Source organism: Aedes albopictus, chromosome 2 (genome assembly GCF_035046485.1).
Source record: "Aedes albopictus strain Foshan chromosome 2, AalbF5, whole genome shotgun sequence".
In the NCBI taxonomy this organism is placed as follows: Eukaryota; Metazoa; Arthropoda; class Insecta; order Diptera; family Culicidae; genus Aedes; species Aedes albopictus.
In genome coordinates this window covers 2,649,525-2,666,410 of record NC_085137.1, presented here as the reverse complement: position 1 = coordinate 2,666,410, position 16,886 = coordinate 2,649,525, and positions in this window count along the sequence as shown.

Sequence of the window (16,886 nt, the reverse complement as noted above, 5' to 3'; positions counted from 1 at the left end):
GACTGGTCATGGCAGCAGTGGCGGCATCAATTACCAAAACATGTTTAAAAAGAAAAACGGGCGGCGGCGGGAATCGAACCGAGACAGTATTATGATGATACATAGTACCCTGCACTCTAACCAGCACGGCTACAACTGCACTTGGATAGACAAGAGGCTGAAAGCCATCATTAACAACACAAACGTGGCTTGGTGATGGAAGTGATACAGCCACCACACTGCACAATGGGCCCAGAGACGAATTTACGAAGACAAAACTGTTTAAGTTTTTAGACACATATTGTGTTTTAGAAAGTTTCTTTTTAATTGTTGATCCTTTTCCCCATTATTGTTATGTCAAACATCTGATTAAACTGATTCAAAAATCTGCTCTCTAATAATTTTATTTACGATTCCATGATGGATGGTGATGGATCGTTTAATTGGAAATTCCACCAATAAGCTGCGCCAGAGATCAAGCAAATTTTAAATTTCATATATCTCAGGACTCTCTTCACTTAGAAAGATGATGTCTTCGGCAATGTTATTCAGTTAGTCAAGAGCTTACAGTTAATGGTCCACTTGTTTCGAAATTTTGTCACTAAGTGGCACTAGTTACACATTTGCAAAATCATTCAAATGATTGATTTTTTTTCGTGAAGTAATCAACAAGCTGTAAAAAACGCACAATAAAATGTACATAATTTCTCTCACGCAGAGTTTTTGTACGGGTGATTAGAGTGCTGCGTGAGAGCAATGGCAGCCCGCAAGTCAGATTCCCAGTGCGCAATTTCTGCGCGCACGCAGAAAAAACAGAACTCAGTGCACACGCAGTGTGTTTAAAGGGGTATGTGTTGTTTGAGCATTTGGTGAACCAAAAGCATGCCAGTGAGTCCTAAACCCACTACGGGGTATCAAATCCTGTGATATCAGAGACAAGCAGACGTCTTAAGCTGGTCAAAGACTTACAGTTGATTGATATTTTGGTTCCAAATTCCACCAACAGGCGGTGCTAGTGAGCTAACAAATTTTGTTTTCCATATATATTAGGAAAATTTGCAAAACATTGCAACTAGCGCCGCCTAGCTGCAGAAACTCGAACCAAACGATAATTATTCTGAAAGCCCTTGATCTACCAAACAATTTTGCCGAAGACACCATCTTTCTAAAGAATCAGAATGCTGAGATATGCGAAATGTAAAATTTGTACGCTGTCTAGCGCCGCCTAGTGGTGAAATCACGAATCATACGGTCCATATTCTGAAAGTCCTTGACCAGCTGAACAACTTTGCCGAAGAAATCAACTCTTTAAGGAATCAGGATCCTGAGATATATGGGATGGAAATTTTGTCAGTGTTGCATCTGCTTGTCTAAAATATCACAGACAAATAGATGTGACACTAACGAAATTTCAATCTCATATATCTCATGGTCCTGATTACTTAGAGAGTTGGTGTCTTCGGCAAAGTTGTTTGGCTGGTCAAGAACTAACCGATAATAAGACTTAAGGTTCAAAATTCCACCGCTAGGCGGCGCTAGAGAGCAAACAAATTTTAAATTTCGCATATCTCAGCATCCTCATTTTGTAGAAAGATGGTGTCTTCGGCAATATTGTTTGGTAGATCAAGGGCTTTCAGAATAATTACCGTTTAGTTCAAGTTTCTGCAGCTAGGCGGCGCTAGTTGCATTTTTTTGCAAAGTTTCCTGATATATATGAAAAACAAAATTTGTTAGCTTACTAGCACCGCCTAGCGGTGGAATTTTGAATCTTAAGTCTCATTATCTGTTAGTCCTTGACCAGCCGAACAACTTTGCCGAAGACACCAACTCTCTAAGTAAACAGGATCATGAGACATATGAGATTGAAATTTCGTTAGTATCACATCTACTTGTCTGTGCACTTGTCGTGCACTGGAAGCACAACTGAGTGCGCTCTTAACACGAATTTTTGTGTGCACATTTTCTGCGCGCACAAAATGTGCAGGCAGAAACTGAAAAAACATGTTTTTTCTAACATTTGTTTGAGCACTCATTTTGAGAGTGCCGCCATGGATGCCAGAGAGTGAGCGGCTGGTTTATGTGCAAATTTGCTACAACTTTGTAGAACATTTTGAAATTGTATAGAGAATAATTAATCAGCAGATTTTTGGATAAGCCACACTCGAGTGACCGTACTCATTTCACAATAACACAAAAAAAATAACAGAACTTGGCAGATACATTTTTGTCTTCGTAAATATAACTCTAAACCCATTGTGCACTGAAAAGCTCGCATCCCAAGCCGCATCCAGCAGTGTGCTGTTTACTAGTGGAAAATTCCTAGTAGACAATAGGACGCGAAGCTCGGCAGCGAAGCGAAAATTATTTTTAGACGCATCCCGGTTCAACTTCTCGGGTTTGAATAGCGGTGTTTGTGTGTAGTAGTATGGAACCTGTGGAACCGTGTAGCGCATCCTAATACAACGAATAGATTATGATTTAACACATTTTCTGTACGTTTTTAATACATTAATTGGTAGAAAAGGCATATCTCAATTTTTGGTAGCCTTTCTTGTTTTGCGTGTAGTTCTACATTTTTTGAAAAGTAAAAATTTTACCTGTCCCAGTTATTTTGAGTATCTCCTGTACATGGATCCCTGAACCACAGAGGGAACACCAGAAGAATTCCTGAGAGAATCCCGGAAGTAATCCTAGAATACTTCCTTTATTTTTATGGTGGACACAATTAAACGCTCGCAATGCCTTATTTGCTACTGCTCATATGCTGGAATTCTTATAGTTTCGAATATGAAGATTCCACCACATGAAAAACATATTTAAAGTTCATTGATTTGTTGGTTATATAGAGAGGATATAAATGGTTCCTTTGAACAATAGTACGATGGTTTGTCACTTCATACGTCTGCATCAAATTTTTTACTTAAAATTCCACAGTTTGAATAAAAATAGGGGTGTTCATAATGCCCCAAGCCCCCTATCAACCGGAAGGACTGTATCTTCGGGAAGCTCAAGTGACATTATACAACATTTCACAGGATTTTCTGCAGATGCAGGAAATTAATGAAGCTGTTCACAATTTATATCATAAAATGCTGATAAGTCTCGTAATTTTAGTTGACTCTGCATCGTTATTCTTTATATCGAATATGACGAATATGAGTGCAAATTTGAAGCATGCGTGATCTGAAACAACCCAAATGAATTTTGAAATCGAACATACAATTCCAAGGGTATTATAGATTATAGCAGGACAACAGTTTAACTACTGTAGTATGTGGAGAAGACTTAATTCTAGGATGACCCTGAATGTCGTAAAGTAGTACAGAGTAACGTAGCCTAATCAACTTTGATTACCGGGCCTACTGGAAGATTAATTGATATTGTTATCAATTAATCTTCCAGTAAGCCCGGGAATCAAAGTTGATTAGGCTACGTTACTCTGTAAAATAGATATGACTAATGTTACTACTAGTGTACACCTCAAGTTCTACTCTTCGGAGTAGTTGGTCTGTAACATCTGATTCAGAAATGTAACAATGATTCGTAAATTTTCAAGAGGGACTTTGGTTATAGTTGGATAAGCCCAGTTTCATGATCGAAAGGAATCGCTCAAGAAACTTCTTGGGCGATTCCTGGCAAGGAATTTTCAATGCTTCAAGATAGACTAAGAAATTCCTTCTGAATTGCAAACAGCCCTATATCAGCTAATCACTTATGTGAAGGCTGTAGATGTCAAGTACAAGTCAAACACCAGGACAGTTTGGACGATGCTGGAATATCCCAAATCACAAAAAAGTTTATGTCAAGGTCCAGTCATTCAGTGGAGTATGCAAAGGTACTTTGTATAGCTCGTGTTTCGAGGGTCTGGAACATCCTAAATGACAAGGTCAAAATTCGATAGATTACCGAAGGCAGGATAGTTTGGACGACTTTGAATGTATATAATAATACCTCAAGCAGGTCCCATACACATAGTTGATTAATGATTATGCAACCTTACTGTGTATAGCGGATATTGTTGAGGCGCCGCAGTGCCTCAAGCGGGAAATTTCTTCCTCGCAAGAAAGAAACACGGGATTGTACTTTTCACTAAGCACTTTATTCAACTTAACTTTGCGTTGTTGAAGCCACGCAAACGCTTCTACACTTCTACTTCGCGTTGTCGAAGCCACGCGAACGCTTGTACACTTCGATATATCACACTTCACTGTTGACCGTTTGCCGGGTCAGAATAAACTGTTTCGTTGTTCGGTGGTGGTGCTCTCCTTTTATAGCACTCCGGAAGGCATCCAGAATGTTCTACAATATTCCCGGATAAAACATTCTAGAACCTTCCGTCGATCTGGCTGCACTGCTCGAACGAAGTAACTCACGGTCACTCACGAGCGGCCTGCACATGTTCTTCCAACTGGGTGCCGCCGCGATGAGGCTCGCGCGCTCGCAGCTGTCATCATCAATCATCATCGTCGGTGGTGAGTGGTCCCGCCTGGGATCGTTGTCGCCGCCTTGTTTACCTTTGTGGGAGCTCGAGTGACGCTGTTCGTTCTCGTCGGGGAAAGTGGGGCACATTTTCCACCGGAGCGTCCGATGGGCGCGAACAGATATGATTACACAGAAAAAAATAATTAAATTTAAACGACATGTAAATGGCAAACGCTGTGAATTTAAACGAATTTAAACTAAAAAATGATTGAAAATTGAGTCGAATTTGATGCACATAATGAGAGCATAGAAAAACATACAATTTTACACTTTTATGAACTTAAAATTCAATGGCACATCAATTTTATGTTCAAATTGAAAAGTGAATTAAATAACATTTGATTTTCTGTTATTTAAACTATAAATTTAAATTGGCGTGTAAATTTACAGCGACACTCGTTTACCATCAATACAAATGGCGTCTTTGTTTCAGTTTTGTTCTGCCGACGGCCGGAGGGAGTTGTTCATGTGAGAAGCACCGGAAGACGCACTGTTAGTTTGTTTTGTGCCGCGAATATCTATTATTTGTAACACCTTATGCGTACCCGAGTCATCATTGATACATGTGTAATCTTCCAACTAGAGAATGATGTTAAAAATCATCGAGTTCCTTAAAAACCCCTCATCAGCAGCAGCAGCACCTCGCAGTGCGTCTCCCGGTGCACCATTTTGCGATGCTGTTGCGTCGAGAGCAATTGCCCAACGTTGATGAGGAAACATTTGCATGGCCGAACATCTGATTTATGTACGCTAAGTACCACATCGTCGCAATGATTATCCTCACAAGACGCTTTTTCGAAAGTCGAAAATCAAATGCATAAACAAACATTCATGTCAATATACAGAAGCGTTGGAAATTAATCGTTCAAATTTAAACGATGTTTAATTTTACACGACTCTCACACGAGACATGAATCGTGTAAAATTAAAATCGTGTAATTTTTATGTCTAACGCAATTTTGCGTTTATTTCGATGCTCCAAATATGTGCATCGAAATAAACGCAAATTTACACGAAATTATTAAGTGTGTACCCGCGAGTTACCCCAAGCAACCAAAAGTTCGGATAAAATAGCATGTTTGGGCTTAATCAGCTATTCGAAGGATGATGAGTAGCATTCTACTCAGCTCACTTTTTAAGTAATTAACCGAACTTGAGTTTACAAAAAGTACACTTGTGTTGCTGAAAGGAACGCTATTCAGCTTAAAAATAAGCTTCGAAAAAATTAAAAAAAAAATGCGCTTAGTCCTCAAAAGTAATTTATTATTAAGACACATTAGTACATATGGAATCCAAATTGACTAATACCTTGAAATAATTTTTGATGTTTTTACTTACTGAGATTTGAACTCAGGTTCTCCTCGTTGAAAGCCGGCGCCCAACCACTACTCCATGTATATGTTGTTAGGCACTGTGGGATTTTACTCAATGTGCTGATATCATTTAGTAAAGCTCAATCAGGTTCGCGTGTGAACTTTCTCCGAACCTGAAGCCGAAAGTTCAAAAGAAGTTTACGCGGAACTTCTTGTGAACTTACACAGTTTGACATTTTCAGTTTGTTTTGGTTCGTGCAAGTGCAATGCAATAAATTAGTGCCAGTGGTGATAATTCAGAAAAGTTTAAAAGATTTCAGAGACTACGTTCCCGTCGATTACCGGCGCGCTGGTGCAACTAGTGAGACGGGGTTGGAAACATGGAAGACTTTTACCCGCAGGCCGCAGCCGAAAAAAAAACCCCGGCGGAATCCTGTTCTGCCAGTTGTCCGCTGCGGGGCAGCCTTTGAGCCACACAATATGGATGTTTTGCGTTGATTACAAGTAAGTACGCAGAAATATTATAGTGAAACGAAGTGTACTTGTGAAATTAACACAAACTGTGGTTGCTGCGTTCGATTTCCGAGTGATTTAATTGAATGAGAACTTCCCCCAGCTCCGCTGTCGCCGAAGTTCAAGTGAAGTTCACTTTTGGTACGGTTAATATCTATCCGAACTTTGAGTAGTAAGTTCAAAATAAGTTCGAAACAAGTTCGGAACGGAACATTTCAAGTTGTTGGGACAGGTCCAAATGAACTATATTCGAGCTTTAGAGGCACGCAAAAGTTCAACATGAGTTCGGCTAATATTTGATTGCACTCTGCTCTAAAGTTCAACGTAAGTTCTTTCTGAACCTGTTTTCGACTTTGATGTCATTTTGAAGAGAAGTCAAACGCTTGTATATGTACTTCCAAGTTCATAAACAATACATGAGTAACTTTTTGGAGAATCAAGTTCGACGAAGCCAGAATTGAACCAAATTTAAACTTCTGAGTACGCGCTTCAAGTGAAATCCGAACTTTTGGTTGCTTGGGACGGGACGTGAGCGTGCCGACCCTAAGGCTATTGAGTCTCAGTACTGCTCCCGACCGACTTACTCGATAATTACAAATGTGTAGGTAAAACGAACAAGATCGCGCCTGTAGATTTGAAGGACAGAATATGAAAAACTGTTTCATATTCAGAAAGAGGGCTTTTCAAAAATGTTTGAACTTAAACATTATCCAAATTCCGCATTTCACGCTAATGATGTATCAATTATTTTGTTTTTTTTTTTTGTTTCTAAACTTCGTGGCACTTCTGATGTTCGAGGATGTGAATGATGTCTCAACCCCAATCACTCAATGTTTTCCCTAATAGAGGAGTAGGTTTGTAATCACATTGCCGAAGACAGATTTCACTTTTATCGAGTGGATGATAAGTCAGCAAAAACGATGGAAGTGACGTTGTTCATAAAATTTATGTCACTCCGTCAATGCTCTTCTTATTCCTGGGATGGGACATAGGAAGGCTTCAAAAAACTCGCAAAAAGAAAGCTTAACTGTATCGATCGGAAATGCCAATGAAATACTTATATTCTCTTGTACTGCTTCATACTATCATAGCTTCCGATAAAATCGAAATAACTGTAACGCATTTTACAAAAGATGCATGGTATAATATTCAATAATTATTTATATTATTTATTTCCACTACATTAGTTCTTCTTCTACTTATTTTTTTCTTTTCTTGTTCGTCTTCAATTTCTTCTTCTTATTTTTGGCGTTACACCCCAACGCTGGAAAGGTGCTGGGTCAACCTTCACATGGTTATTTATATGTGATTTGTTATTTTTTTTTTCTAAAAATATTGAAAGAGAGAAAAGCACCTTTGAGAGATTTTAATCTCCACATGGTCGTTCTAAAAATCTGCGCATTTACCGTTTCGACTATGGGCCTTTTCAAACTTAAAAGAAGAAGATTTTTCAGAATAAGAACTAATGTAAATAAAATCATGTGCAATGCAATGAGTGTATTTGAGAAATATAGAATATCGAAAATATTTGAAAAAAAAACAATGCTGACCAATAAGACCAACAGAAACCTTATGTGGATGCGTTAATATGTTAATATCCATATTGTTAATAATGCGGGTTCCAATTCTGTGAATGACTCTCCACTGCTACGCCACTAGATTGCAAATAAAGCACTGGACACATAAGTTTTCAATCTAACCATGTGTACGGGAAAAACGAAACACAAGGCAGAGATGACCCTTACCACTGTATGTGCCATGTGTGCTCTGATTTCTGAACGGTTCATCTGCTCCTGGAACCCAATCCTCACTACTCGCTAAGAGCTTCCGATGGCATGCAGCAGACGTTATTTAAATTTAATTTTTTATCTCGATTGCAATTGTCGTTTTCCTCGCCGTTGTTACTCAAGCTCATGGGCGCTCTCTAGCGCGCCAAGTGCCTGATATACACACATCCGCATATACCCGAACCGTGGAGTGGATTCGAAAAATATCTTTATGTACAACAAACAACAGCAGAAATAATTTTCTACTGCGCGCTCGTTTTCCATGAAATCACATAATAAATTGCAATATTTTCCTCTTAAAACATGGCATCTTCACCGTTCGATCGATTCCGATATTTCTGATATGCTGGGTTGTTGCGAGAAAACGTTCCTCTCATACAAGTGCCAGAATTGGGAAACGTGTGTGCAGCACCGAAGCCGACAACCAACGCGCGCCGGCAGAAGTAGAACGACGCCCTTGCCGCCGAAGAGCCTGATCGGAAAGGGAGTGGTCTCCGACTAGGAAGAACAGGTCACTTGCACTCTACATCTGAATTTTATTTAAAAAAAACAGAAAATGAAGAAATCAAAAGTCAAATCGAATATTTGTTATAACATTTTTTATCAATTCTAGATATCTATTGATCTTCTGAACAGGAATTTTGAAATTGACCATTTACACGCCTGAAGTTATGCAATTTCCTTCGAAATAAACGAGTGCAACCACATTTAATCACTTTTTCAACTTAAACTGAAACTTCTGAAACTGATTCATGTCCAGAATAGCTACATGACAACACAATCAAGGTTCCATAAAAATGTGAACACAGAAAGTTTACAGGTACTAGTAGCAATCGATTGTTTAGTACCAACGGTTTCGGTTATTACAAAAAAAACTCGTAAATATAAAACCAACTTTTTTCTGAAGACTGAAAACTCCACACTCATCTCTAGACATCTATGAACTGAGAGATTAGCTAAGAATTTTATGGTCATAACGACGTGTAGAAGTTGCTAATATGGAATTTAGTCCGCGAATGATCAATTTGACCTCGGTTTACGGTACCATGAATCTTTGTGTGATTAAATTGATCGGAATATGATCGTGCATCGGTATTTGTCGAAATTTTTGACAAATTTGGTAGTTTCAACATAGAATAATGGATTGTTTTAAACGACTGCACTTCTGCTCTAAGCACACAGAAATCATGGCTACTATGTTTCACTGCGAAATGCAGTGATGCCCATCGAATAGATTAACCATCATGGGTAAAGATTTTGATTCTGTCTGAATTAAAATCAGTATCCAAATCATGAACCATGCGATTTGAATTGTGAATTCGGCAAAGTTGTTGCTGATAGAGTAGCCTAGGAATGCCAAGGGTCAACTAACCCTCTAGGGCACTTGGGAAAATGCGGTCGATTGAGTGTAGAACACCATTTTCCCATAGTAATTTTCATACAAACTTTGAAGAGTTTGTGTGTCTTAATTTTATGAATAGCATTGAGCGATTTGAGCATAAAAGAATTAAACATCATGGTCCGCGAACTGTGATTTTCCAACCACTGGCGTAAGACATTGGACCGCAACGGGTATAAGATACTGGATTCTATCCCAGCTACAGGATCAATCCGAGAGAAAGAGAGAATAAATGTACACATAATCTTTATGCTACGGTGTCTTACGTGTACGTGCCTTTGCCAAACTCGCCTTGCCCTATGGATGGATACCTACCGCCTCGACGATGGAGATGCATGCTGTATTGCTTCTTCTAAAACATATCAAAACACCTTACCCGGTGGAAAATTCTTGCCCGGAATTCCTCCATCCGAGGGAAACATCCGACTCGGATTCTACCGCAAATTTTCTCTCGGTGCAGTAGTACGCCTTTCAAATCCAGCAAAAGTCTTTATCCTGAATGGTTGTTTTCAGGAATCGTAAAATTGATTGCAAGAATAAAATCTTTCTTCTGTGCTGTGTCCCTTTTTACAGTACCTACCCATATGAATGTTTGGTGGTAGAATAGGTATGTACATATTGGGGTTTTCGGAAGGAGTCAAGCATCGTCAGGGAAAATCGATAGAGATGAGTGAATGGATGGATGGAATAAATGATAATATAAAAAATGAAGATAGAGGAAATAGTTTGGATAGCTTTTGGGTAAATAACTTTACGACTAGATTCACTTTGATTGCTCAACCAACGTGCCTTGCCAATATATTTCAGTAAGTTCAAGTAGAACACGATTTTCGACTATAGTATACCATCTTGCTTTTTATGGGTCTCCAGTTAGCCTAGTGGTTAAGCATTTGGATTGCCGATCCGGAGAAGGCGGGTTTGATTCCTGTTTCGGCGTTGGTACATCTAAATCCAAAAATTTTCTCGACTCCCTGGGCATAGTGTATCATTGTACTTTTGCCACACAACGTACAAAACCATGCTATGGCAGTTTTTTTTTATTTTTTATGTAGATTAGCTGTACCTGCTCTAAACATTTTTTCTCTTTATGTGTCGGTCTATTAGTCTGGATTTGCATCCTGGAGTGATGCAATCTTCGACAAAGTGCTTCAGATTTGTAGATGCAACAGTTTTACGTTTTCGGTATAGATTTGCTGTAAAGTGCCCCACACAATGCATACGTTTACGTGTGCGTGACAGTAATTTGACACATTTCCCATGAGAAAACTGTCAAAAAAACGCAAACCTCGACGGAACGGACGCTATGTGTTCCAGGCTTAACTTACCTAGACTATGCATATAGGATGGTTATTTTGTCAATCTTACGTTTGTCTTTGATATTGAAGAAATAACAAACAGATGTTACACTAACGACATTGAAATTTCATATATTTCAGAACCCTCAGTACTTGGAATGTTGGTGCCTTTGGTAAGGTTGTTTGGCTGGTCAAGAACCTACAGATAATGGGACTCCAACCCTCTAGGATACATACTAAGAACACTAGAGCGTCGTATTGCTAGATAAAACTAATCTAGATCAGTTTAAGCAGATCTATATCAAAACCGAAGACAAAAAAATGTAGTACCAATCATTCCAAAGCACTTTATCGAAGACTTCAACCCTCTACCAAGAACACTAGAGCGTCATAAGGAAAGATAAAACTTATCTAGATCTGTTTTAGCAGAACTAGATCAAAACTGAAGACGTAAGAATGTAGTACCAACCAATTCAAAGCATTTTGCCCTAGGCTCCAACCCTCTGGGATGCATATCGAGAGCACTAGAGCGTCATATCGAAATATAAAACGTATCTAGATCGGCTTCAGCAGATCTAAATCAAAATCAAACGTTAAAATGTAGACCAACCCATTCAAAACACTTTGTCGAAGACTCCAACCCTCTAGGATGCATACCGGGATCACAAGAGTGCCGTATTGAAAGATAAAACTTATCTAGATCAGTTTCAGCAGATCTAGATCAAAATCAATGACGTTAAAATGTAGTACCAATCAATTCAAAACACTTTGCCAAAGGCTCTCATCCTATAGAAAGCATACTAAGAACACTAGAGTATCTTATTGAAAAATAAAACTTATCTAGATCAGTTTCAGCATATCTAGATCAAAACTCAAAGACCCATAAATGTAGCACCAATTAATCTAGACAACTTCGCTGAAGACCCTAGCCCTCTAGGATGCTTGGCAAGCGCACTGCAGCGCTTGTTCGTCGAGAGCCGCAATTGATCGTCGCTAGGGATGTTCAAGATAGTTGCGAACATCTTGTATTACCTCTGCACTACGCCTTATTAGCAGAAACCACGTTTACAGTAATTTTAAGTTGTTACGACCTTGGTCACGACTTAAATTTTTCATCATTAGATTTTTTTTTTTAAACATTCCTCACTTATGCTATTCTGGAAGAAAAATGAGCATTCCTAAAAACATGAATTTCGTATAAAATAAAAGTAGAATAGTTGGGTAATCGATTGTTTAGTAGCAATGATTTCAGCTAAATGAGAAATACATTTCAAATTTCTTAAAAAAATAAGGCAAAACTAATTTTTTATTTTTTCTAAAAAATAAAAGTCTACACTCATTTCTAGACGGCTACGAACCAGATGACGTAAAAAGTTTAAGATCATTACGACGCTTAAGAGTTCCTAGTATGGAATTACAATGTAGTACCCGAATGATCAATTTCACCCCGCTGATCAATTTGACCCCGGTTTACGGTACGGGTTTGGACCGAAGGGTCTCAGATTTTCATGAAACTCATGAACACAGGCAGGGTTCATAGATATATGAACAAAAAAAATTGAAAAAAATCAAGGTGCCCATTTTCCCGGAAAACTCAGGTGGATTTTTTTTTGTTTTCCCCTGATACTACTTACTTTCAAAAATCACAACTCAAGAACGAAGCATCGTAGAAACAAAGTTTTTTTTAGGAAATGAAAGTATTGTTTTCCAGAAATCCAAAAATAATATGAACCGGTCAAAGTTTTCTACAAAATTTTCCACATCTGAGCAAATTCATAAAGAAAAGCCGGAAAAAACTATGCCCGAACTCGTGGAAAATTTTCAAAAAAAATATTTTTAAGAAGGTTATTTTATAAGCTTTAATCGCTGGAATTTTTGGAATGCACTTTTTCTTCGTTTTTGAGTTATGGCCAATTTTGTTGAAAAATGTTCAAATGTGCCATATAAGCCTTTTTTTTTAATCATAACTCAAGAACTCAAGAAACAAAGTTTTTTGATGAAAACGAAAGCTAATTTTCTCAGGAATCCAAAAAAAAATATGAAATTGAAAAATTTTTCCATAATATTTTCCAACGTTGAGAGAGCCGGAATATTTTTGAAATGTAATTTTATAAGCTTTGATCGCTGAAATTTTTGAAATGCACTTCTTTTTTCGTTCCTGGGTTATGGTCAATTTTGTGAAAAATTACCATATAATATAGGCTTACATGGTCATTTTCCACGAAATTGGTCATAACTCAGGAACGAAAAAAGTGCATTCCAAAAATGTCAGCGATCAAAGCTTATAAAATCACCTTCTCAAAAATATGTTTTTGAAAATTTTCCACGAATTCGAGCATAGTTTTTCCGGCTTTCCTTTATGAATTTTCTCAACGATGGAAAACTTTGTGGAAAACTTGAGTTATGATTTTTCAAAGTAAGTAATATCAGGGGAAAACAAAAAAATCCACCTGAATTTTCCAAGACAATAGACGACCCTGATTTCAGTAACAAATTTTGAAAACGACGTATAATCAATGTTACATCATTGATTATATGTCGTTTTCAAAATTTGCTATTGATTTTTTCTCATTTTTTTATTTATTTATCCATGAGCCCTGCCTGTGGAAAAAGTTTCATGAAAATCTGAGATCTTTCGGCCCAATTTGTACGATGATAAAAAAAGGCCGAGTGTTAAATATTACAATACCTTCTTGTTCCTGCTTGTATTTTTGCACATGCTTCAATGTCGATACAGAATTAGTTATTTATGCAATTCAGTATCGTAATTTCAATTTAATGTAACTAATTTCAGTACCATAACCAAAAGAAAAACTGAAATGAGTTACAAAAACAAAACAAACAAAAATGGCAAGCTTCGATGCTAGGAATTTTTCTCTGGATATTTTTTTTTTCAAAGGTTTTTTTTCAGGGATTCCTTTCGCGATTCCACCTGAATTCATTTCAGATGCGTTTCCGAAATTATTTCGAGACTTCCGAGATACTTCCTTGGAGATCCTAATGGGGATTTATTCACGGTTTCCTCTCGATAATTTCTTCAAGCATTTCTCCCACGATTTCTGCAGGGACACATACAAGTTTCTTTTCAGCATTTTGTCCCATAAATTTGTTATGGCTAACAATACTCTGTATAATCACCAAACCCACTGATCGGGTTCTCAGAGTAGTTGAGAGCCTAGGGCAGAGCATCTATTCAATATGTGAATAAAGATTAGTTATGTTATGACAACGAACTGACTCGGTCGCCCTTACTCGTCAAGAAGAAATGTCTTTTTCAACTTATTTTACGGAATGCAACAGTGGCGACGAGGATGGGATGTTGGTGGAATTTGCACTATCCTTTTTATTTCGTGTGATGTATTTTTTGTGCAAATTCCCGTTGGCGATAAGCGTGCAAACCCTGTGATGATTTTATGTTATTTTGGCTTGTGTGATGTGAGCTTGTGCTTGATTTTTTTTAAATCGTTGTGCTATGGTGTTTTTCGCTTTTTACACAACTGCCTATTATTGTAAAGTTTCTTTTTTGTGAAATACTTGTGAATGTGAATGCATTTTTGTGGTTTTCCACGATTTTTTTGCACGTATTAATGTTTTTGTGTGATGCTGAACATCGTACGTGCTTTGGTGCAACGGCATTTTTTTGTGTTTTTTGCTCATTTTTTACAGTCAGGAGGTTGAATAAATCAGCAGATATTTTTTTCCCTGACGACATTTTTAAGTATTTCACGTTTTAGATGAGTATATATTTTCCATGTATTTATTTAAAATGAATCTTTTTTTTTGCATGGAACCTGGATCAGGCCATTTTGAGTCACCTAAGATTCTTTTTGTCCAGTTATATTCCTTTGACTGGATTTTGCCTGCATTCCATATTTGTTTCTCTTTGCTCATGGTGAGCATGAGAGCCTTAGTTTTTATCTCAGCACCATTACTTCAACGTCACCAATCCAATTGTGAGTAACGCACTTTTGACCATCGGCGCCGAAGCTTTTTGAGAGCGTTATATGCTATTTTCACCGGACTTTCATTGTGAGGAAAAGAAGAGAGTAGTTATGCATACAGTCACTATATACACAGTCTGGCGGACTGTCACTTTCGACCGGAGCCAATCGAGCATGACGTCACGGTGTAGCATTTATCGGTGTGGACACTATGACGTCATGCTCGATTGGCTCCGGTCGAAAGTGACAGTCCGCCAGACTGTGTATATAGTGACTGTAGTTATGCACGGCTACCAAGCATCTCGTAATGGCGAAACAACGGATGGAGGATATATATCGTGATAGCAGTCAGATGTTTCTGCCACCGACTTGAATGACTTGCATCGACAATACAAAACTCGACGACGGACCGTGGAGAACCTGGAGAACCCATCTGCACCTGAGATCTACGCGTGTTTGAATTCAACGGATGGCTAGTTTTGTTTGTATTGTTTTGTCTAATGTTAGGGTAGCTGTACCTGATTAGGACTTTTGAAATTTTTATTTGGCGTGCATTGTAGCTTCGTGTTGTTGTTAATATTTTCTATTGTTGGGTGTATGCCTATTTTACAGATTTTTATTCCTAAAGATTTATTTGCGTACCTTAGCGATTTTAACTCTTAGTCAACTGATGACTTGCGGCAGTATTTACAACGGAGCTTTGCTTCTTTAGAGTGCAGATTAATGCAACATTCAGCTATAAAAGTGTGGAAGGAGTGTGCAGAATATGTGTCAAAAGATAAGCTTTTACAAAATGTAATAATTTAAAAAAAAGCTTTCGATTTGTTTCCATTTTCATTTGTACATTTGTCACTATTTTTTATTGTAAGTAATTTCTTAAAGTTTAACTCAAGGTTCAACTGTACAGTATTCACTGTTCGAATTCTTTTGTTTTTTTTTATATAAATTGCTGTTACAAATTATAAAACCGTGTTCTTAGAACATTGTAAATCGTCTGTATATGCATAAGGTTTAAATGAAGATATAAGAATTTGTAATCAACTAACTAAAGGGAAAAGGAGTTGTTATGGCTAACAATACTCTGTATAATCACCAAACCCACTGATCGGGTTCTCAGAGTAGTTGAGAGCCTAGGGCAGAGCATCTATTCAATATGTGAATAAAGATTAGTTATGTTATGACAACGAACTGACTCGGTCGCCCTTACTCGTCAAGAAGAAATGTCTTTTTCAACTTATTTTACGGAATGCAACAAAATTTTCATGAATGCTTTCAAGAAACTATCTCTAAAGTCAGGATTCACATTCTTTTAAAGAATTCTACAGAATCCTTCAGGTATGATTTTCTGTGCGGATTTGTCCAGGGCTTCCTCCCGACATTTCTTCAGTGTTACGAGAGGAAATCTGTGTTCGAAATGTTGTTCAGAATTCCCCACAGTTCCTCAGATTTTCTCCCATTTATACCAAAGTGTGATCTGGCACCATTGTCAAACTGTAAAGTGTTACGTGTGCTGAATGAAAATTTCAATTTTGCGGATGTCTTTCAACAAATTTCGTCGATCAACGATAATAAGAGTGGTGGAAGATTCAGAAATACCGAATCCATGTTGGTCCACAGGATGCAGCTGGCTGTAAATGTTGGCCTTGTGATTGTAGGAGTTTTTATTACGTTGAGAAAAAAATATCTTCGCACAGCTCCAACTACAGTAGACGTTCGGTCGGTGCAAACGGTTTAACTGCAATGCTTTTTAGCTGCAAGTCCGGTAAGTGCAACAAATTTGCAGTTATCGCACCGCTATCCGTCAAAACGGTGCGCCAAGTTAGCCCAAATGAACAGTCGAATGAATTTTGCGTTCATTTAACGTCAATTGATGGGTTGTTGACGTTTATCTGACGTTGCAGTTATCGAATTTTGTTCGCTAAGTGAAACGTAAACATGTTGCAGTTATCGAACGTCTACTGTATCCAAATGTCATGGGCAAAAATGTTTGGCTAACGACCAGTAGGCGATTATTTGTCTATGTATGACAAATACCGTCTAAATATATCCCCTTACTTAATTGGCCAAACTTATTTGGTTATTACATTATTCGTCAAATATATTTGACAAAAAATGACAAATATTTGATCAATTGACAAACAGTCAAATGGGTACTTAAAGCCTTCAGTAAGTAAGAT